The following is a 24,344-nucleotide window of genomic DNA, read 5'->3' as shown; positions in this document are numbered from 1 at the left end:
AACTGCCTCTAGACTCCTGCTGCCTTCAGCAGGGTCTCACCTTGGCCCCAGAATCTCAGTCCCTGGCCCTATGCATCACCAGCGCACAGATGTGCACACACACACACACACACACACACACACCCTGAAATTAAAAACAAACCACCAACAACAACAAACCATGTATATACTGCTGGGTGAGAATAAGGCACTTTCGGGAGAGTGAAGAAGCCTTGGGTTCAATACTGAGCAACACATCAGTTAGGTCTGGGGGCACGTGCTTGTAACACTAGGGTGCAGAAGGTAGAATTAGGAGGACCAGAAATTCAAGGTCATCCTCCTCTGGCGAAGAGCCTGGTATATCAAACTGTAAATATAATTCAAGGGACCACTAGAAGGGTCCAGGTGAGCTTAGTGGAGATAAACGTGGGTCATTGTCCCAGGATCGCCCTTCTTTGAGTAGGGAGCAACAGTCAAGATCTACAAGGGAAGCCTCCTGCCTGAGCACAGCCACACTTCACAAGCACACATGCATGCAAGCATGCGCATGCCACCAGTCACCAGGAGGGACTGCTGCAGCAGGCAGGGCTGAAGTATGACCTCCGTGGTGGCTGCAGTGTCGATGGCACAATGGCAGGGCCTGGCCCAGCCCTGCCTGCATTCTGCACGCTGAGTTTATTGCACGCTGACTCTGGGGGAGAGAAGAGCGTGTGTCATGGCTGCTTCGGTGGCCAAGGCTGGGACTGTGAAAAGGGGAAGAATTTTTTTTTTAAAGGAAGAAAAATCCTAAATGGCCTTTCAGCCTTTCGGCGCACATAATTGTAGTATCCGAGTTAATGAAAGGCCTGGCCTGCTGGCTGGCTGAATAACCGCTAATGCCACAGCTCGGGCCTCACGGGGAGCAGCTCCATCTCCGTGTGGAAATCAGACCACAGTGGGGTGGCGGGAGGGGCGGAGAAGGAGGAGGGGAAACCTGCGAAATAAAGAGCGCTTCCAGGAACGACAAGTCTCCCACGCGGGATCATATTGGCAATTAGCCGGTGGGAGGCCTGCGGAGTGCTGGCATCTCCTCACCACAAAGACAAAGTTTCCTTGAGGAACCTGCCAGCATCTTCAAGGTACTGAAATAACACGCAGAACAAATGAAGAAGAATGACTGTGAAGTTTGGCTGCCGCTTTAAAGTCCGGCGCCTGGCAGCCTCACGGAGGCGCGTGAGGGTCAGACTTGCAGAGAGGTCACGAGAGTCCAAGAAGTGAGCGTGCACGTATACTCATGACATGATATACGTGCATGTGAGGGCAGGGACACGCAAGCGTTCATAAGCATGCATGTGTGCAATGCACCCAACACACAGGATGCGTGTCCTCACATCTGCACACACATGCATGTGTGTGCCATCCGTGAACACATACCCTGGAGTGTGGCTTTCACATTGGCCAGATGCAGAGGATAAACGCACTGTAAAGGGGATACTGGAAATTTCCCCCCCTAAGTCCTCCAAGGTGAACAGCATTAGTAAGAAGGCACAGGGGCTCCAGGTCCCAACTCGGGGAGGCTCAGAGCACATCGACCTCCCACACAGTCTCTTCTGGAATCTTCCATGACGAAGGATCCTGCTTAAAGGCCCCGGGAAGCAGCCTGGCATGGCTGTCCAAGTGGAGGTGACTGATTTATCCCAGCCATCCTGCCTCCTAACAACCCGCTCTCCTCCAGGCCTGCACAGCTTTAATTGTCCATCAGGCAGGGCAGGGAGGGACCGTAAATCTTTCGTCCTGGCTGCCTGACCTCCAACAGCTGCCCCCTCGCCAGATCTCACCTGGAGAGCTGGCTTGGAAGGACAGAGAGGAGAATGAGAACCAGGCACCGGAGGAGAAAGTGATTGGTGGGGGCGGTCACAGACACGAAGGGGACCTAGGGCTGCGTTCAGCTGCTGTGACCTGAAGGTGGGCGCTGCAGAGCAATGCTGGAGTCAGGACCTCTGCTCTGAGGCTGCTGGCTAGGTATGGCCAGTGTAGTACCCTTCGAATTCTCCAGGAAGGATCACCCAACCCTGAGGTTAACTGTATCCCAGCGTTCCCTTGGCTAACTGTAAAACTGAACCGCTCAGAAGGGAAAAACTGGCCAAAGAGGTTTTCCTGGTTTTCCTGGAGTCCTCATGGTGTCATGAGACCTGACAGTGACCCAAGGGCTTCTCGGGTATGCCTGGAGATCTGTGCATCCGGAAGCCCGCCGTCCCCTGTCCCCTGTCCCCACCAACAGCCCAGACATCTTCTGTAATTCCGATATACATTAACGCATCTCAAAGTGGCGAGCAGTTTGGAGATTAGGAAGGCTCCTGGCTCGCCTTTGCTTTCTAACACTCGTTTTGTTCGTGGAGAGTCATCCTTGGGGCCTGCATGAAGTTTTCCAAGGCAGGCCTGTGTATCTTCTCCCTAGGATTTGAGGGAATCGTACCAAGGAAGAGGAGAAATTAGTGCCCTGGAAGACGAACGGGCTGATGACTTCTGAGGGAGGATGGGTCTGTGGGGGATCGGCGCCTTCGGCCTACGAAATGTGACCCACAGTTTAGTCCTGTCTGTTCTGAGGGGACTTAGGGCTGCGTTCGACTGCTGTGATCCTAAGGGCTGGCACCCCCGCGACACCAGCTGCTGCTGAAGCATGGATGAGGTAGGAAAGACAAAGCCAACATCTACAATACAATCAACACACAGACACCACTAGACAGACATTCTAATTTAAGGCAAGCTAGTCTAGAGTGCCTGCCAGGGTATGGTGCACAGTCAAAGCGTGTAAATTCTTTTAGTTTGTTGTTTGTTGGTTTTTTCGAGACAGGGTTTCTCTGTGTTACCACCCTAGCTGTCCTGGAACTCACTCTGTAGACCAGGCTGGCCTCAAACACCCAGAGATCTGTCTGCCTCTGCCTCCCACATGCTGGGATTAAAGAACCCAGATAAGAACCAGATGTTGTTCTTTATTTAAAAAAAAATTAGTTGTGTATCTGTGTACTTACATGAGTATACATAATTCAAAGGACAATTTCGGGTGTCCTCCTCTGTAATGCTGTCCACCCCCTCTGAAACAGGGTCTCTCACTGGACTGGAGTTCACCAGTCGGGCTAGAATGGCTGGCCAGTGAGCCCCCAGGGTCCTCCTGTCTCCACCTCTCCATTGTTGGGATTACAACCACCTGCCACCATGCCAGCCGCTTACATGCTTTCTGGGGTTTGAACTCGGGTCCTCGCGCTTGCAAGGCAAGTGCCTTACCAGCTGAGCCACCACTCCAGTCCCTATTTGTCTTTCTAAGTGTCCTAGGATGAGACATGGTGAGAAAGAAAGACATGCATGCTGGCAGACAGCTCTCTGATGTTCCTCTCAGACTCTATAGGCCAGGGAAAGAACAGTACCCCCCATAACAAACACGTCATCACCCTCCAACTCCTGTCCCTGTCTTCTGGGCACCACTGAAGGCACGCAGCTGTCTCGGTATCAAGCGAGCTGCCTTGTGGGCTGTCAAGGAGTGTTGATTACAATATTACGCCACTGACAACCATAATTCTCACCTTAAGTTCCTCCGGCACCTCTCTTTTCTGCTAAGATTCCAAAGCACTTGACTAATGTACCTTCGGATAGCACCGCCTCGAGGCCCCATTACAGGCCTTTAGAGAGAACGCAGGGAGGAAGCTTGAGATCCCATGCCCACCCGCAGTGCGCTAGCAGCCTGTGCAGGCAGCCCCCGTGGGCCTGGTTCCCCCTCGCCTGCCCCTGCATCAGTCCCCCCCCCCCCCAGCTGAGCTTAATGGCATCTCCTCTGCGAGGGAGCGTCGATATCTCAGGGAGGCGGGGCTGGCTCTCTGTTTATATCTAATGGATCTCTCAGAGCTACGCTTTGCTTTTTCATGTGCTGAGTCCTGAGACCCCAAAAACATCTCCATGCTGTGGGTGGGGTGAGGAGGATTCTCTCAGCTCGGGAGGGAATGCCCTAGCGGCTGTTTGCAGGCACAGAGGTGTCCAAGATGGTGGGGATGGTGATCATGACAGTCCTCCTCCGAGCTGGCTGTGACAGGCACCCCGTCCACATAAAAAGACAAAGCGCCCACTGTCCTACCAGCGCCAGGTGTGGTTTCCCTGATTCCCAACAAGAGGAGAGGCAGGAGACACGCCCAGCAGGCACTGATCCCCAGGGCACTGTGACCCCGAATGCAGTCATCTTTGGACTGGACCTCAGTCTCCCATACAGCCACAGCTCAGTGCTCCTGAGCATTAGCTGTCAGGTTCTGACCTGGACACCCCCCCACCCAGGTCAGCATAGCAAGGAAGGGTCATCTGACATCCCTGCATCACTGTGATGCTAAACCATGTCCTGTCACCTGTGAGGGCACCTGTAAAGGCGCCTGTGTGGGCACCTGTGAGGTCACCTGTGAGATCACCTGTGAGGTCACCTGTGTGGGCACCTGTGGGCACCTGTGTGGGCACCTGTAATGGCACCTGTGTGGGCACCTGTGAGATCACCTGTGAGATCATCTGTGAGGTCACCTGTGTGGGCACCTGTGAGGTCACCTGTGTGGGCACCTGTGTGGGCACCTGTGAGGTCACCTGTGTGGGCACCTGTGAGGTCACCTGTGTGGGCACCAGTGAGGTCACCTGTGTGGGCACCTGTGAGGGCACCTAGAGCTCCTAGAAAACAGGATCATCTCGAAGCCAGGAAGCAGTTCTGAAGCTCCCTCATCCCTGACCCTCATGGACCCCGGCCCATGTTTGCTCCTCTTCATCCTCCCCACAAACAGGTGCCACTTACACAGAGGTCTACACCAGGCAGCCCCCAGCCTCAGTGGAGCACCTGCAGCTGCAGTGATTGCCCTGGGTGATGCAGCCGGCAAGCCTGTGTTCCCTACCATAACAGGCTGCAGCCGACCAGTCAGGGCCAGAAGCCAGCTCAGGCCCCACCGTCCTTGCAGACACCACAACATGGCTGTGTGGGCCATCTCCCACAGCTCTGAGGTCTTGTAAATAGCTCGCGCCCACCTTCACTTCTCCCAGAACTGTGTTCTTTTTCATTGTCCATCCGACTGTCCCAGGTGACAGACAGGTGTTTTTATTATTCTTTTTCCATTTTCATGAGTGAGTGTGTGTGTGTGTGTGTGTGTGTGTGTGGTGCTTCTGTGTATGGGTGCATGCTTGCATGTGGAGGGGCACACGTGTGGGCATGGGTACAAGTCATGTGTAGGCTGAGGTTGATGTCAGGAGCCATCCTTGATCTAGATCATCCTTCCACCTCATTCACTGAGTCAGGGCCTCTCAATCAAACCCAGAGCTCACCAATATGGCTAGTCTCGACAGTCAGCTTGTGCTGAGGATCAGCTGCCTCTGCCTTTCAAGGCTGGAATTACAGCAGGCAACCATACCCACCCGGAATTCCACTTGGGTTCTGAGGATCTGAACCCACGTCCTCACACTGGCCCACCAAGCACTTTCACCACTGAACATCTCCTCGGCCCACCCGAGACTTCAGGAAGCTAGCAGTGACGGCACGTGAGTTGGGACACTAGTGAGGTCATCAAGAGCCCGCGTGCGCGCACACACATGGAGAAGAAAGCACCAAACTCGGTTTCCTCCCTCGCCTTAGATCTCAAGGTGCTGATAAAGCGGGGGTTGCACAGTGGATGCTGACCTCCTGTGAACCTTTAGGAGGTCACCCTGAGCAGCTGGAGGTGAGGTTCTATGGAAGAGGACTTGCCTGGCATATGTAAGGCCCTGGCTCTAACCCCAGCACGACAAAGTGTAAGAGGATGTTTTTAAATCCTCTTGATGTTTCTCTGATGAAGACAAGGTCCTTCTCACAGCTACAAGTACCAACAGTAAAGAGGGATGGGAGGCAGGAGTCACCAGCAGGCCCTTCAATTTAGACTCTGGGGTGTTACCTGGCACTCAGTTCCTAAGAAGAATGTTTCATAAAAATACAGACCTTTTTCCCCTTTAGCACAGTGAACTCATCTGAACTCAGAATTTTGAACTGTTAGAACTGAGTGAGAAATGATTTATTTTTATGTTTTATTTTAATTTATACATATATGTGGGCATCAGAGGTGCCTGATGTCCCTGGAGCTGGAGGTACAGGCAGTGGTGGGCTGTCTGATGTGGGTGCTGGGAATTGAACTCAGGTCATCTATAAAAAGCAGTACACATGGCTGAGTCACCTCTCTAGCCCAAAAAATCACGGCTGAGTGTAAATCTTGTTTCAAACCAAATTCATCTCTTTAAAATTATTTTATTATTTTATACGTGTGTATGTTTGCCAGCACATGATTGTGCACTCTAAGTATACAGTGCCCTCAGAGGCCAGAAGAGGGCACTGGATCCCCTGGAACTGGAGTTACAGGGACTATGAGCCACCATGTAGGTGTTGGGAATTGAACTCTGGTCCTGTAGAAGATTAGCCAATTTTTTTTTTTTTTTAACCACTGAGCCATTACTTCAGCCCCCTGATCCCATCTTTTTTTTTTTTAAAAAAAATAAAAAACACATGTAAAGCTCATGTCTTTGGGCTTCAGATTTACAGAGAGCCTCATTTGAGAGCAGCCAGCATGTCTGCCCTCATTGTCCTTGCCTGAGAGAAAATACTTCTGCCACACAAGGCCAAGCACTTCAACCACTGCTTTCTTGGAACCCTAAGACACTCCCTAAGACAGTGGGGACCACTGCCATTTCTGCTGTCTTCACCTTTCCATCTCAGCTGGTGGCAAAGACAAGGAGGCCTCGGTGAGCAGAGCCCAACCTTGGTGTTGACCTGTTCACAGACAGAGATCTGAATGGATCTTATGTCTGTGCACCATTGTCCTGGCTGCCCAGCAGCTAAGACCCTAACGTGAGGGTACATGTTAGGCTTTGTTTGTTTAAGTGAAGCTAAGTTTTAAGGCAGGACCAGGGGCCTTGGAGAAGAAAAGGCACCTAGGGTCCACCTCTGGCACAGGAGGTCACTTCATAATCTCAACTCCCAGTCCCCCGCTCACCAAGGACTACTACAGTGAATGGAAGTGGCACCTGTCTGGACATAGGCAGTCTCTTTACCTGCAAACAGGGTTGATTTCTAAGAGCTATGTGCTGGTTTCAATGAGATGTTCCAACAGTCTTGGATATCTAATTACTCGTCCCCGGTTGGTGACATGTGTGCCCTTCTTTGAGGAAATATGTCATTGAGGGTGGATTTTGAAAATCTAATGACCCCTCTCTGCTTCCTCTTTGCAGGCCAGGTGGCTCGTCCTCAGCTTCTTGCCCCTGCCTCTGTGCCTTTGCTCCACCATCACGGACCCTTAACCCTCCAGCATCATTAACTCCAAGTAAACTCGTCTTTCTATAAGTTGCCTTTGCCATGGTGTTTTATCGCAGCAATAGGAGATTAACTATTTAATAGAGGTTCCAGCCAACAGTCCTCGTGACCTATCCCTGCTGTGGGCTTCCAGGCACAGTCAGCAGCATATGAAGGGGCAGCACCCCTACCCAGGCAGCAGACCAGCAGCCAGTGGAGACCGCTTGCGGAGGCACTAGTAGGGAGGACAGCAGCCCTCCACCATGCTTCTGGCCCCCGAGACGGGTGAAAGGCCTCTGTCTGCACAGCAAGCAAGGCCGCAAGCGACTATGCCCTCCTCGAGACATGCATAATCTCCTTCTAGTAGCAATGTGTTCTGGCCTTAACTAAGGGGGTCTCGAGAAAGAACCGTGATGGAGACTCCTCTGCTCTCAGGCTGGGCAGGATACTAAAGATCTCCCAGGGGTTGGTGTAGTAAGGGGAGCAGAGGTCTCTCTCAGTCAGAGGAGGTGGGAGCCGGCCATGTACCATGCGGAGTAGAGAGGGAGTGGAGTGTGGAAGCAAAGGAAGGTGTTTTTCTTCTATTTTTACTTCCAAAGAGGTTTCCATAGTCTACAGGTCCTTTCCTCAGGACTGTGTGTTGGGGAGGTGGGGGGAACAGCCCATCTCATCCTTGTTTTCTGCCTCTCTCTCTCTCTCTCTCTCTCTCTCTCTCTCTCTTTCTCTCTCCTGCCTCTGTGCCATGGCCTCCTTGCCAAGCAATCAAGAGAGATGGCAGATGGAGGCAGGAGGGTATGGAGAGCTTGCCCCTCAGCCCGGGAACCAGCAGCAGCCAGATGACATGCAGCCAGGGAAGCCAAGAGGCACAAGAGCCTTGGCCTGCAGAGACCAGGCCCCTCCCACAGAGCTCTTCTTTGCTTTGGAAAAACACAGATATGGAGACTTTATATCTACAGACACTGTGGACCTGAATCCCACAGGAAGGCACACTTGGAGATGATGGCATCATTAAGACCAGCCGTCAACTTGACATAAACCTAGAGCCGCCTGGAAAGGGGGATCCTCAGTTGAAGAGCTGCCCGGATCATGCATGTCTGTAGGAAATTTTCTTAATTGCTACTTGATCCAGGAGTCCCCAGCCCACTGCTGGGGATGCCAGTCCTGAGCAGGTAGTTCTAGGCTATATAAGAAAAGCAGAGGAGCAAGCCAGAGGAAGCATTCCTCCACGGTCTCTGCTCGAGTTCCTGGATGACTTCTCTCAGTGATGGACTATAGTCTGTAAGAAGCAATAAACCTCTTCTTCAAGTCTCATTTGGTCAGAGTTTCATCACAGCAATGGAGAAGCAGGCTAGAACAGATCCCAAAAGCAAAAGAAAAGCCTGTCTTTTCCCAAGCCATGCGACCTCCTCTGGCAGGCCATCCCTCCCAAAGGACTCTTCACCATGGGTCCTGAGCTGGAGACAGCCAGTTCAGCTTCTCCCTCTAGATTCCAACCTCTGTGCAAGCGCAGTGTGTGTGTGTGTGTGTGTGTGTGTGTGTGTGTGTGTGTGTGTGCCCCAGGCTGCCAGAGGAAACAACCTCACATGTAGTAGCAGATCTTAATACTCTTCATTATCTCAAGTCACCTTCTGAGGCATGTTTTGGTGTCAAGTGAGTGTTGGGGAAGCTGTGATAACACGGTAATTTACTAAAAGCATGGCACGGAAGAGCGTGATTATCAGGTACGTCAGAACGGGTCCCTGGGCGTTCCTGCCAGAATGCTACTACTCCAGCAGTGGCTCCTGGCATGGAGCAGGCCCTATGTACACCTAGGAATTGCTTGCATCCCGCCACTGGCAGCTACCCTGACTCTCACGGGCAACGGCGGGAAATCCCAAAAGCATCCACCCAGCCCAGCAAGCACCAGGGGTTGGAGGAAGGAGAGTGAAGCAGAATATAAAAATCAAAAAAGAGGCCCTGCCGCCTCCGACAGCAGCGGACTTCAGAGAGGCAGCAGAAAACAAGATGTTTAGGCTGCCTGAATGTTTCATGAACCTGTGAAAATATCGGGCTGCTTCAGAGAATAAGGGGTGGTAGGCAGCTAATCAAAAAGATGTTGGTGCAAATGGGAGGTGTCTGCGAAGCTGGGGCCCACGCAGGCAGGAAGACCGGCAGCAGACGAGGACGCGGGGGGAAAGGCGGGCTCCCCGGCAGAAACGGCTCCATGCAAGAGGGGGATCTCAGGAGATGGTCTCCTCCCCCACTTCACTTGTTTAAAAATAAAAAATTCCTCTCCGTGCGTCAGCTGCGTGCCAGGCTCCATTTGTCTTTATAACAGAGTACCAAGCAGGAGTGAAGGAGATAAATAAACACAGAGAGACAACCGACCAAACCTCACTGGCTCACCGCTGGACTGGGGGAGGTGAGCCTCGTGCCGCAGTCACGGAGAAATAACATTTCAATCTTGAGCCATGCCCACCGACAGATTCGCCTCCCCTTACTGCCCCGGTTATCCCCCTCTCCAGTCGTCCGTGTTCCCCCCATAGTCTCCCCCTATACACACACACACACACACACACACACACACACACCTGTGTTTGACAGATGCTCTTCTGGACCAAGCCTTCCTGTTCAATCCCACAGTCTCTCCAGATTCAAAATATGTTCTGCACTGTGCGGAGGGAAGGGCAAATCAACCAGACCCTTACCCTGAGGAACAGGGCCTAAGCTTCTACCCAGCAAGAGAACAGGATACCAGCTCATCCCCAGACATCATTGAGTCCTTCCATCTCTCGAGTGGCTACACACTGGGGAACAGTTCCCAGGAGGCCTCCTTGCTGTAATTACCTCTGCGATGGCCTGGATTGCCCTGACCCTGGTGACACAGGGTCTCCTCCTCTACCCTCCAAGCAGTGTGAGGACCAGCATGCCCCGGGTCTCTGTCGTCCTAGGACACAGGCAGAAGTGGCAGGAGAGCGGAACAGGGGCAGCTAGGCCCTGGACCTGTCCTTGGTGCTGCCGCCCTCTGCGCGGCTGCGTGCAGGTCCGCCTTCGCTCCTGAGCCTGGGCCCTGTGGAAAGGCAGTAAATTCACCCAGACCAGCTGCAGCTCTGCCTGAGGTCGTAGAGCTTTTGCAGGGAAGACAAATAATTAACATTGCTAGAGGCCCGATCTATAGGGACTTTCCTAGACTTCGGCATCATCCTATGTCTTAGGCGACCTGACTGGGGGGGAGGGGGACACCTAGGTATCTCTCAGACCCAGGCCTCAAGGAGGACAGCACAGCGTAATTGTCCAGGTTCTCTTTCATTGGCAGGAATGAAAAGGCGAGCAGAGCCGTGAGAAACCTTGATTCTGTACCAGAAATCCTCAATGGCTCTCTGCAAACATCCTGCACGACCTGGCCAACCCTCCTCCCCTGGCACTCAGTTGCCTCCCTGGGAGCGTCTAATGGGGCCTGACGCGCCCCCTGCAGCTCTGCCTCGGCTCTCTAGTCTCTTGTGGGCTCCCCATCTACCCCCTCTCGGTCATCCGCGTGGGGACAGCCCAGCATTTTCAGAAGCTCCAAGTCCAGCCGGGAAAGGAGGGGTTAAACGCTGCTTCCCCGAGTGTGCAGTGCGCTCAGCTCCCACGCAGGGAGGCCTCTGGTCCCCCCGGAGGGCGGAGGCGGCTGTTCGGTCCTCCCTCCGGGCCCAGGGGAGCTCCCTGCCCGCGGGAGACCGAGGGTCTGGCCCTGAGAAGGCACCCCCTGCCCCATGCGCCCACCCCGCAGGGGCCTTGGCCGCCTGGCAGTCACCAGCGCCCCGCTTCCACCAGCAGGCACCTTCTCTACAACTTTCTCCTTCCCAGTAGTCGCTCACCTGGAGGGTCTGGTTTTAATTAGTGTAATATCCCCGTTACCAGCTCGGTCTGATTAAGACATCCGCCCCGATCCGCGATGCGCACTTAATGAGCACGTTCTGCCGTAATGTTTGTACTTTTTCCCCCCATTTTATTTTGCAGACCAGTAAAACCAAAGCTGGTTTCTGCTGAACGATCTCATTACCTGAGACCCTACTCCATTAGCCCCATACCTGCCCGGACGCTCTGGGCCCCAGCCTCCCCGGTGCGCCCCGAGGTGTCCCCAGACTAGTCAGCGTTTGTGACAGAAAATTAACGACCCTGCACGCACCAGAAGGCACTTCACCTCCAGGAGGAAGGGACTTGCCCAGAAGGAAGGATCCCTTAGTTCCGAGCCTTAGCTTCCACTGTGGGTGTCTCTCTCGCGCATCAAGAGACTATGGGCGCCACGGGCGTCCTTTTTAAAAGTGACCATTAAATAATTAGGTGCCTCTGAGAAGCAGAATCCAAAAGGGGGAGTTGGGAGGTGACTCTACCATCCAGGACTCTCCTCACCTCGATGCGCCCCCCAACACACACACACACACACACACACACACACACACACACACACACACCAGCTGACGACGTCAGTGGGCTTCAGTAACAGCCAACCCTCAACCTCATGTGAGACCCAGGATCCTGGGTCGGCTCCAGCTATCTAATGGGGTCTCAATGCTCCTCTGGTGGCCGTGCCTTGCTCCAGGTACAGACTGGGTGAGGGACCAAATGGGCCAGGACACTGAGGGAATGCGTGCCAATGAATAAGAGCAAAGCTTCCCCACAGAGCCCCCAAATGAGCGCCAGCCTGAAGTCAACCTTTGACGCCACTCTCCCGAGGAGAGCCCCAGGCGAACCCCACCGCCTTCTGTGGCCACTCAGAAAGTTTGGGCCAGGGGTGTGCAGGCCACCTTAGCAAGGCTTCCCTAGCCAGGCTGTCCCAGCCCTGTAACTGCGTTGAAGCAAGCAGCAGCCTCAGATTCATGCTCACGCTGCCGCTGGGAAGACTCAGCCCCGAGCGCCCCCAGCTCGCGGGCTGGAGGGCCCTGCGCACCATCCGCTCACGCTGCTCGGTTCCACGCACGCCGGGGCGCTGCGGGCCCTGGTACCACCAAGGGAATCAAGGAGACCTTAGCCCTCCCACAACTCCTTAGTGTCTTAGTCCTTCGGTCGGTTCTCCTCCCGCTGGACCCCAGCAGCCCTTCCTGGTCTGGGAGTGGCAAGAGTCTCACGCCGCAGCGCAGCAGGGTCGCCAGCCCCGCTTCCAGCCGCGCGGGTTGGGGCCGCCTCCCAGATGCGCCCCGCGGACCGGGATCTCCGCGCGCCACGGCTTCCCCTAGTCTGGGAGTTCCCAGAGCCGGGCATTGTGCCGCCGCCGCCGCCGCCGCCGCCACGGCCACGCAGCGCGCGGGACTCCCCGGTGTCTCCATGGAGCCTGACCCCGGGCCTTCCCATTCACAAAATCTTCCCTCTGGTTTCCCGGCTGAGCCCGGAGCCGCGACCTCAGCCCCCGCAGAACTCGGGAACCCCGACCTCGCACGCGAACCCCTGACCCCCAAGGGCGCCACCCTTTCCCCATGCGACCTCAGGTCTGTCCCCTGTCTCGCTTCACAGCCCCGCGTCCTCGCCGGCCCCGCCTCCCACTGCGGGGTCCCGTGCGCCCCTCCCTGGGCCGTACCCACAGCCCCAGCCGCCTCCTCGAGATAGTCGTGACCGAGGTGGAAGCCCAGGGTCTGGCTACTCACGGGTTCAGCGCTCCCCGCGGCAGGTGACGGGGCCCCGGCGGCCATGCCCCAGCTGCATCCCCGCTGCCCCGGCAAGCCGGCGGCAAGGGACGCGAGAGGCCGGCTTGGAACGGTGGTGGCGGCGGCGGCGTCTCCGGCGTCCACAAGAGCTGCTGGGGCTGGTGCCCGGCTGCTGTCCGAGGAGGTTTCCGCTGGCTCTAGAGGAACGGCTCCGGCTTCGTGTCCCCGCTTCGCTTGCCTCACCGAGTCTCTCTCTCTCTCTCTCTCTCTCTCTCTCTCTCTCTCTCTCTCTCTCTCTCTCTCTCTCTCTCTCCACCCCCCCCCCCTCGTTCCTCTGGCTGGCTCGGCTGGAGCGAGAAGGCAGCAGGAGCACGCGGCGGCGGTGGCGGTGGTGGTGGCGGCACAGGGAGAGCGCGCAGCTCTGCGAGGGAGGGAGGGGGCTCCAGCGGTAGCACGGCTCGGAGGGCAGCGGAGCAGGGAGGGCCAAGAGATAACGGAATGTGGCCACAAGAGCCCTGGAGTCCCAGCTCCAGACTCACAGAACAGGGATTCGTAGGGTGATACGACTTGCAGGGTACCCTAGAGCCCAGTGGCAGCTGGGTTCTTTCGAGCGCCGCCCCCTCCCCTCCCCAGGGTCCCACCTCCCCTCCCTTCTTCCCTTCCACTGAGCGACCTCAGTGTGAGTCAGCCCTAGCGACTCTTAGCAGGACCCCTGCACCCACATCCCGTTGGGACCGGTTTCTCTTGCTCTACCCAGGGGTCCCTAGAAAGACTTGGTCGCTGAGCGGCAGGAATGAATGTCCCCTCCCCCACACCTCTTCAGCCAGTCTGCTATGCCCGCGCCTCCTAACTGGCCGCTAGGGAAGACCCTTAACAGGCCTGGAGTTCCATGCCTTGCCTTCCTGAGAATCACAGCAAAGTGAGCTTGGAGGCCTACCCCGGAACAGGACACTGAGAGGGTGGTATGCTTGTTCCCGCTGACAATCCGAGCCCTTAAATATTCCCATGACCTGAAATCAGAAGAGTGTAAATTATAGTTCCCAGCCTTCCCCAACCCAGAGAAAAGGAGACTAGCATAGGGTCTGAGGTCTGGCACCTCTAATCCTGGAAAGGGAGAGGGGCTGAGCAGAGAGCAGCCCCTCTAGGGCCGCAAGATGTGGCCTAGGTATAACAGTGGGGTCCCTGGCACTCAACTCCAAAGGTCAGCAAAGGGTCTAGACGATTCCCAAAGGTTTGGACTAGACCTGGCTTCTATGCTAATCTAAAAGACCAAAATAAAAGGCAAGCACCATGCATGCAATGCCTGGATGGGGTGGGGGTGGGGGCTGCACTCTCAAGGGACATTGCCAGTCTGAAAACAAACAGATCAAACACCGTGTTCCAGATTGCTGATGTTGTTTCTAGAACAACCAGCCAGCTTCCTCCTGCCCCTAACTACAGCTTTCAGTCTGAGGCCCACATCATGGAAGTTGGGGCTTTGTGGGCAGGGGGATTAGAACGGAGGGGTGAGTAGGGCTCTGGGTGCTCTCTGGCTCTGGGCTGCCTTCCCGGAAGAGCGAGGCTGCCTGCTCAGGGGCTTTTAATTACTAGTCCTATGCCTGTCGGACCATTGATCCGTCTTGCCCAGTGGGAATCATATACTTCAGGAGAAAGTGAGAGAGCCTGGCCCTGCAACCAAACTGGCTTGTCTCTGGGACAGTCATGGGAGTGACTAAATGTGCAAAGCCCCAAATTTAAGATAGCACAGCCCTGCCTCCACAGACCAACTGTTTCTCTGTGTGATCAGGTGACCCAAGTGGCTAGGCCCATCCCCACCACCTGGTTCACCTGTCTCTCCTCCCTAAGCCAATAATGTCTGCCCTCCGGGTTCTTCTACCTTGAGAACCCACCCATCCCCCTTGGCCCAGTTCCCACTGCCCTTCGGAACCTGCTCTTAGAGGCCCCCAGAGATCCAAGTCTGGCTCCCCACACCGCACTACCTGCCGGGGGGGGATATTACCTAGGAAATCTGTGAGCTTCAAGTGGAGGGGCCCAGGACGGACACTTTCGTCTCACCCCTGCCTCTGGAGGCCATTCCCAGGAAGGTCTGCAGATGGCATCAGGTAGGTTCCAGCCAACATGGAGCAGGCAGCCACTCAGAAAGCAGAGTATTGAACTGACGCTGCTCCCCAAGCCTGGGGCAGCCACATGGCCTGCCCAGTAGGTTAACCCTCAGGAACAGGCCACAGAGTATGCGCCCTGCAGGCCCAGCTGCCATCAAAGGATCTGCCCGGAAATGGATGGCAAGGTCTATGTGTCCATAGGGACTAACCAGGATGTCTTCCCACTAGGAATCACCCGGGAGAATTTTGTTTTTAAGTTAATTGTATGGGTGGGCATGGGTGCCAGATGAGTCTAGTGCCCTCAGAGACCAGAAGAGGGAATCAGATCTTCTGGGGCTGGAATTAGAAGCAGTCATGAGCCTTCTGACTGGATGCTGGGAACCACATGCTGATGCTCTGGAAGAGCAGTATGTGCTCTCAACCACCGAGCTATCCCTTGTAGGGAAGACCCAAGCAAAGGAAAATCCCTGTCACGGTCACTAGGAAAGAAGCAAAGATGGCTCCACTCCTGCTGTTACAATGATGCAGCTCGGCCTCCGGTTAACCCACCACGCCACAAAAAGAGACCTTTTCGAGGTATTGTGTTTGTCAACCTGACAGGATGTAGAAGGACCTAGGAAACAAGTGTCTGGGCGTGTGTAAGAGTCTCTAAAACAGTGGTTCTCACCCTTCCTAACGCTGTGACCCTTTAACACTGTTCCTCCCGTTGTGGTGACCCCAACCATAAGGTTATTTGTGTTGCTACTTCATCACTGTAATTTTGCTACTGTTATGAACCGCAATGTAAACATCTGGTGTGGGGCCCCTGTGGGTTTGCGACCCACAGGTTGATAACTGCTACTCTAGAGGGAGGTGATTTGTGAAGATCCACCCCCATATGGTTGATACTATGCTATGGACCAGGGTCCCCCATTCGATCAAAAAGAGGTGTGACCAGCCTCCCATACTCCAGCGGCCATGCCCTCACCACCATGATGGACTGCACCCCCAAACTCTGAGTAATGGTAGACTCCTCCTTTGAGTCGCTTTTCTCGTGTGTTTTGGCATCATACATGATGTCATACATGTCATCGTACAAGCAATGAGAAAAGTGATTACTGCTGCTTTGAACCCCTCCCCACGAGCATGTGGAGTGTAGCAGAGGAGTCAACCACGTACTGTGCCCTGCTGGAAGAAACAGGACTGGCGGCAGGCTAGGGATCTGAGCTGAGTCCTGCCTGCTCTGGTTAAAGACCAGCACCAGAGTCCTAAATGCCTGGGAAACCAAGGGCCCCACTCAGCCCCACAGGCCAGATAACTTGATCCCTTTGGATCAGGAGCCAGGGTCTGTCCTCGGGACTCTGACCAGTCACAGGGAAGAAATCTACGCCTACCTTTAGGATTCCAGGCCAGAAGCACCAGGGCTCAAGCCCCACTAACACTGAAGGTCAGCTCTGCAGGCCCCTCCCCTAAAGCAGAGATCCCAGGCTCAACAGAGCTCTAAGGACAGCCCCTGGAAAAGAAAACCACCAAACAACTCCTCCGGAGGGAGGAGATGATGGGGTGATGGGGGGGGGGGGGCTTGGAGGAGACAGACATTGGGCAGGGAGGAGAAAATATCAGAAATAGACATATTTAATATCCTCAAAGAGATCAGAGGAGATATTGCAACCAGAACCAGGAGCAGGATGCTATTTTAAGAACATTTAGAGAACAAAAAAGGCCGGGAATTAAAAGCATGCGAGCCGAAACAAAAAAACTCAGCAGACTGGTTGGAGGATAAAAGTAACTGAATGCTACAGAAGGCAAAGCAGAAAGACAAAGGGGGGAATAAGAAAGGAGGAAAAATTAGATGGTGTGCTCATGGGCGCTGGCATCCACACAAAGGAACGAGAGAACGAGGGAGCATCACAAATTATTTAATTCAAGAAATTTTCCACACAATGGATAGGAATTGACCCACGTCAAAGTATAGTCTCACGAATGCAAAACACTGAAGATGAAAAGAAAAATAAATCTCAAGTTTCAGGTTCCATGAAAAACAGCAAGAATGGGCATGGCTCCAGGAGTCTCAACGGGGCAAGCTAACAGATACCATATTCCGGAGCTGTGCTTTCAGATACTGGTGGGTAGCGATTTCTGGTCCAGCAGCCCTTGCTTAACCTGCACAATCAAACATGAAGTCAGAAAAAAGACACTCACACAAGCAATGCTGCAAAAAAAAATCATTTCTTAAGCACTATTACAGGATGTGTTCCAACAAAACAAGGGAAGAAAGCATGGAAGAGATCCCACTGGATAGATGAAGTAGAGATCCAGTAAGCACCAGACTGGAAAAAGGCTGGCAGGGGGCAGGCAGTTCTGTACCAGGCAGGAGGTCGTTAATCCAGGTGAAAACAGAGAAGCTACACAGCTAGCCCTCTGGTAGCCCTCTGGTGGATCTGCCACCCACTGCCACTGTCCACAGCCACCATCCACAGCTACCATCCACAGCCACCGTCCACAGCCACTGTCCACAGCCACCGTACACCCACTGCCACCATCCACAGCCACTATCCACTGCACCATCCACTGCATTATCCACTGCCACCATCCACTGCCACCACCCACTGCATCATCCACTGCCACCATCCACTGCATCATCCACTGCCACCGTCCACTGCCACCATCCACAGCCACCATCCACTGCCACCGTCCACTGTCACTGTCCACAGCCACCGTCCACAGCCACCGTACACCCACTGCCACCATCCACAGCCACTATCCACTGTACCATCCACTGCATTATCCACTGCCACCATCCACTGCCACCACCCACTGCATCATCCACTGCCACCATCCACTGCCACCATCCACAGCCACCATCCACTGCCACCGTCCACTGTCACTGTCCACAGCCACCGTCCACAGCCATGATCCACTGCCACCATCCACAGCCACCGTCCACCCACAGCCACCATCCACAGCCACCGTCCACAGCCACCATCCACAGCCACCATCCACTGCCACCATCCACTGCCACCATCCACAGCCACCATCCACTGCTGTCTCAATACCAAGTAGACTTAGCCTTGGTCCTTCTCTGCCTATGCTCATGCCAGCATCAGCTCAAGACCATCACCTGAGCCCTCAGAAGTGTCCTGCCTTAATCTGTTTTTGGAGACAGGAGACTAGTCACAGTGGACAGAGAGACAAGTAAACTATATCCCTCACAATGCGGCCAGCATGGGTCCCAGCTGGGTCCTCCATCCCCACGATCTGCCTGTGTGCTCATTCTGTCCTCTTAAGGGGCTGTGATGGGCAATCCCATTAATATGACTGGATCCAGAGTCATCTAACATAAGCTGTTGTGCACTCCCGTGAGGAAGGAAGAAGGAAGCCCCTCTCACCTGCTTTCGCTTCTCTCTCTCTCTCTCTCTCTTTTTCTCTCTCTCTCTCTCTCTCTCTCTCTCTCTCCTCCATCTATACTGATGTGTCTGCATCCCTTAACTGATACAAGGGGCCAGCTTCTTTGAGCTCCCACTGTAGAGTGAAGGGTCAGGAGTCCTCGGGCCTCTACACCAGCCTGGGATTGCTGAGACCTCCAGCCTCATGGACTGAGCAACCACCAGATTCTCAGCATTTCTGGTATGAGACAGCCATTGTTGGACTGCCCAGATGGCCTGTAAGCCTAACTAATAAATCTTTTCAAGAAATAGATAGTATATATTCATTCTACCAGTTCTGCTCCCTTAGAGGACACCGGCTCATACAGGGGTTCACATAAACTTCGGGGCAGCTGAGGCCCAAGCCTTCTCCATCAGTGAGTAGCAGCTTGAAGGCTTGGGAGGCTCCATTTCTATGAGAATCGCTTTGCATAGATGGGGAGATGGCTCAATCATTAAAGCCACAAAGGCATGAGAACCTGAGTTCCGATCCCCAGGGTATGATTGCATGTGTCTGTAATCCCAAGGCTTGGGTTGGGGACAGTGGCGGATGTCTGGAGCTCACTGATTGGTCAGTCTAACCAATTGGTGAACTACAAGTTACGTGAGAACCTTATCTCAAAAACTAAAGTGGAGAACAGTTGTCTTGACTTCTGGCCTGAACACATATAACACATACACACACAAACCCCATGTGTGCACCTGCATGCACACATGAACACACACACACCACAAATAAATATATATAGAATCACTTTGTGTTCCCATCTATGTCAGTTGACATGCTCAACAATATAATGTCCATGAGAAACCGGATGTTGGTGGCGCACACCTTCAATCCCAGCACTCGGGAAGCAGAGACAGGCAGATCTCTGTGAGTATGAGGACAGCCGGGTCTGCAAAGCAAGTTCCAGGACAGCCAGGACTACACAGAGAAACCCTGCCCCCCCCCCAAAAAAAGAACAAACAAACAAAAATTGTCCATGAAAGTAAAACTAAAGAGATTTCTTCTTCTCACCAACCTTTATTAAGCCCACAGGTGTCCTGCAGCTCGGGCACTGTCTGTGCTGCTACACGGTGCCCAGTTGCTTCGGCTGGCTTTGGTTCATCCAACAGAGAAGTCCAAGGTTGCTTAACACAACTGTAGCCTCGGAGTTGAAAATGTACCTCCACCCCCAGCACACCCAAAGGCATTTGTGTCTCCCTACCCCATCCAGGCACTCTGCCAACTCTGCGTCTTCAGGGTCTCCTCTCTGGCTCTGAAGACTGTCCTGAATGAGGCTGAGGGTGCTGTGAGCTGGAGGAATGTGGTGGTGAAACAGCCCACAATGCTCTCAGCACACTTAAGTTTCACTGCAAGCAGGGTGTGGTGGGAGCACCCTCCTGGACTCTCAATACTCAGAAATGTTGAGGCAGAGGAATCAGGCTCAAGGTCATGAGTTTGAGGTCAGCCTGAGTACAAGCCATGTGCACTAACCAGATCACCCAACTATGTAGTAGTCCCTGGTAGTGAGACAGAGGGGTATCCATTTCACTAAATTCCCAGCCTCAGTGCCCACACCAAAGCCGTCCTAGCTCCCCATCCTTACCACAGATGATGACATCCTCCTGGAGGCCCCAGCCTCTCCCTCTCTCCCTTATTCCTACATTTCTGCTCCCTCCCAAACTCTCCTTAGGGACTCTTCCCTCTGACCCCAACCTCCACCCCCTCCCCCGCTTCCATCTCCCCAGCTCTGGAGATCCCAGACAGACAGACAGAAAACCTGACAGCCCTGGCTCTCCCTTCAGGGCATTCCTGGACTGTGCTGCTTGTCTCCCTGAGCTCTGTCCTTCTTCACAAAGGACCCCACGTCCACACCACCTCCCCACACCCACAAAAGTACACTCCTGTCTGCCCAGCAGTCGACCTGAGCCCTCCTCCTCCAGGTATGCTTGACCCCTAAGGCAGCTGGCTTTACCAGCCACCCTCTCCAGAACCTTCTTACCTGCACAGCACTCCCGATCTTCTCCCTCAGGGCTGTGGTTTGGGCTCCTCCATCTGCTTCTCCATGCACACCAGCTTCCCAACGGAGCAGAGCCCAGGGAAAGCCTGCCAGCTCGGCTGCCCCCTCCTCACTGGTGTCATCCACCTCCCACTGTCACTGGGGCTGGATGCAGCCACCTTTGTGCAGCTTTTCTGCACTGCAGGTGAAGGGACTGAGGCAAGGGCATCCTGCAGCTTCCCCAGCACTACAATGGAGACCCAGCACCAGACACTGGCGAGGGTTGCTCCACGTGAGGGGAGGGAGGGGGTGCCACAAGTGAACCTCCCTCCCGTCTGATATCTTGTTCAAGGGTCCCCAGCCCTGGAGCCAGTTGTTTTCAGAGCTAACATCCAGATTCTCTGAAAGAGGGGGTGAACTTGGCAAACTGTGCTATCTCCCCTCAGATGGATGGAAAGGGCTCCAAGCCATACCTGGTATGGTTCATTCTTTGCTGGGGAGCAGCTATGGCCTTGGAGTGCATAGGAAGGGATGAAGGGCTTTTTTTTTTTAAAGGTTCCATTCAACTTTGAAAAACCAGAAGATATGGTCAAGCTCCGAGAGCTTCCTGGACAGAGGGTAGGGTCCCTGTGGGGAGTCTGCACACTCCTCTGAAGTCTCTGATGGCCACTTGCCTCAAATGGGACACACACCATATCTCTCGTCTCAGCCCATGATTATACAATAATACACACCCAGAAGAAGAAAAAGAAAAAACAAATTAAAAATAGGAAAAAAAAAAATCCATCGGAGCCGTGGGTCTGCTGCGGCAGGATGGTGTCGGATTGCTAGGCAACCCCAGGCAATCCTGCAGGAAGGAGGTCTGTACAAGCTGGTTACACAGAAGAAGGGCTCTTGTCCCTTTTGTGTGGATGAGCTCAGCCAGATCCAAACAGAAGTCCTGAACAGAGAGGTGTGGGCTCTGTGGTGGCGGAGCCCACATCGGGCTTTGGACAACTGGATTTTCGGGAGGATGACTGAGGAGAGGGGGGTGGCCATGTGATGACAGACATCTGGAGCTACACGGGAAAATCAGCCTAATCTCTGCTTCCCAAGGCCCAGGTGCTCGGAATCGTGCAGGCGAAAACAAGCATCGGGATGCTAATGGCTCTTCCTGGTTCCCAGAGTCCTTTCAGCAGGAAGCAGATGCGAGCGAGGTTCCAAAGGCTGGAGAGAGCCAACGGGGAGGAATGGAAGAGACCCTGGGGGACAGACAGGAAAATGGAGCCAGAAAATAATGAGGGCCCACGGCTGGATTCGTGCTCCCAGGAGTGAGATGGAAGCAAGGAGCCCACACGCTTCTTCCACAGCCCCAGCCAAGACTTAATCTCATTAAAACATTTGTGGATGTGAAAATATTGACTAGAAGCATGAAATGTTTAGAAGGGATGGGCGGCATCCTAGAAACAGTAGAAATTTTCCATTTGATTTGAAGTTTTGCCCAACACTGGGAGGGGGATCCAGAGCTCCTGGCTGCTATGGAGGGGCCCTGCGTCCACCACAACCAAGTCTCACAAACTCCATACCTTAATACAGAAATGTCAATCAATGAGGTATGAGTTCACATCCCTGCCATCCCAGCACTCAGGAGGCAGAGGCAGGAAGATTTCAAATTCCAAGCCAGCCTGGATTATTTAGTGAGATCAAAAACAGTAAGAGATCTAGGGAAAGGACTCGATGGGTAAAACACTTGTCAGGAATGTGTGAGCACCCATGTTCAGATCCCTGGAAGACACGTGGAGAAGCTTCCCCTCCAAGGCCCTCTTGGTCGGCATTTTGCCAAGGCAACAGAGAAGCAAATTAGAAGAACACGTGAGCCACATATGCGCACGCACATACACACATGCATGCATGTGTACATACACACCCACAAAGCAGAAACAGAAAAAAAAAAACATACTCAAAGAGAAGGTATCAGCAAGGCTGTTCCCTCAAAGGCTGTAGGAGACACTGCCCTCTCCTTCTCTCTTAGTTTCTATCACCGTGGTAGCTGTCGGTTGACGGCATTGCTTTAACCTGCGCATTAGATGTGGCCATGAATGAAGGACGTGACTTCAATCATTTAGGCAGATTGAGTTTCACACAAGTGGACCCTGATACTCATGTGCTCTCCACCATCCTTGACAGACAGGGTCAGTTTTTGTCGTTGTTAGGGTTTATTATTATTACTATCATAGTTTTGGAGGGGGTGTTCTATTTTACTTGAGATAGAGTCTCACTACGTAGCCTTGACTAGCCTGGAATTTGCTATGTAGACCAGGCTAGCCGCAACCTCACAGAGATCTGCTTCTCTACCTCCCAAGTACTGGAGTTTCAGGTGTGCACTGAACATCCCACTGCTTAGGAGGACTTTGATGACAGGTGCTCACCACCTTAGGAGACAGCTCCGTCTGTGGGAAGAGCCTCCATGACTGAAACCATCCTCCGCACTGATGCCTGCCTCCGGGCGTCTGTCTTAATGTGTTTTTCTGTTGCTGGTCACATTGCGTCTACAGTCAGGAAGCACAGAGGAATGAATGCTGGTCCTCCACTCAATTCCTCTTTCTTATTCACTCCCATAGGATGGCACTGTCTCCAACAATGGTGATTCTTCCCATCTCAATCTGATCAAGATATTCCCTCCTTGGTGTGCCAGGAGGCTAATCTAGCCTAGATAATCTTCCACTGGTGTGCCAGGTGGATAACTTGATCTAGATAATCCCTCGCTGGTGTGCCAGGAGACTAACCTGACATAATCCCTCATTGGTGTGCTCAGAGGTTTGTCTGCTGAGTGATTCTACACTCTATCAGGTTGATCGACATTAAGCGTCATTAAGCACCATTGCACCCTTCTGTAGGAAGCACCATCTGGGGTCGTGGGAGATAAGGAAATCGGTGGCTGGGTCTCCTTACTGAACCATGAGCTAGGCCAGCCACAGGCGAGCACACATGTGTGCCCATGTTCATACATACATACGTGCACATGGTCCTTCAGGTGTTCTCAGACCACCCTGCCCACCCTGTCAACTCTCCTGGAAGTCCACATGCTCTCCTGTGTGGACTGAACCTGGCTCCAGCCCTCTGAATCAGGCAGAGGTGCTGGGGGTGGGGCAGGGTCCGCAGTGCAGGGTTTTCCACAGTGCAGGGGAAACCACCCACTCTGTTACCGAGAAGGCGCTCACTGCCTCACTTTGGGCTGCTTCTTGAGTACAATTTCTGAGCAGAGGGGGTGGGGGCGCCCAGCTGCTCCCGTGAAGTGGAGCCCACCGGTGGTCTTTGGTTGAGAGTCGCAGACATGATAAGCTCTCTCCCCACCCCTCTCCAGGAGCCAGAATTCCCTCTTTGGGCTCAGGACAATCAGCCCTGTCACACAGTGTCCCCCTGAATGGGCAATCCCTGCTTTGTGCATCAAACACATTTCTGGGGCCATCAGACCATCTGACTGTGATGCCACCTCAGAAGTTTCCTCTACCCTGTCCCCAGGTTCTGATCTTCTTCCTGTCTAATCTGTTTAACACAGGTAAACTTAAATTTTCTGGAATCTTATATACATTAAATAAGGCACCTCCTTGAAATAGGTTAGCCTCCTGTACACCTGTGAGGGGTTAGATAGATTAGGATTCTCCTGACTTTTTTCTCTCAGCACACTCCCAGAGAAATGTCTGTACAGTAGGATGCTTCCCAAGCTGGTTCCTTTCAACTGATGGATAATATTCTGCCGTGTGGATAGGTATTGCTTGCTCACCTGTTTGTGTACTGTGTATATTTCAGTTGTTTTATTTATGGAATCAATTCACATTTGAGTTGCTTCCAGTCTGAGGGTAATTCAGATTGATCTGCCATGAACATTTATGTGGAAATACATCTTCATTTTATGTGTGTGGTGCATGTGTTTGCACAAATGTGCTCGCCTGTGTGTGCAAGTATGGAGGCCAAAGACCAACTCTGGGTGT

At 53.5% G+C, this 24,344-nt stretch overlaps 1 protein-coding gene across 3 annotated transcripts in view; it reads right to left on the bottom strand.

Annotated features, from left to right (window-relative positions):
• Positions 1 to 13,203, bottom strand: part of Rbfox3 (RNA binding fox-1 homolog 3) — a 428,716-nt gene extending 415,513 nt beyond the window's left edge. The window contains exon 1 of one of the 3 annotated variants that reach the window (XM_048451828.3): positions 12,886 to 13,203. The gene's annotated coding sequence lies outside the window, so the exon portion shown is untranslated. Of the gene's footprint in view, positions 1 to 10,108; positions 10,250 to 11,121; positions 11,185 to 12,885 lie in introns of those variants that run through there. The other 2 variants (XM_085696130.2, XM_087909701.1) reach the window with 2 other exon arrangements.
• Between the last annotated feature and the right edge of the window lie 11,141 nt (positions 13,204 to 24,344).

This window comes from Myodes glareolus, chromosome 9 (assembly GCF_982192425.1).
Source record: "Myodes glareolus chromosome 9, mMyoGla1.1, whole genome shotgun sequence".
In the NCBI taxonomy this organism is placed as follows: Eukaryota; Metazoa; Chordata; class Mammalia; order Rodentia; family Cricetidae; genus Myodes; species Myodes glareolus.
Note: the sequence above shows the minus strand (reverse complement) of the source record. Positions and strands in the feature narration are given on the sequence as shown.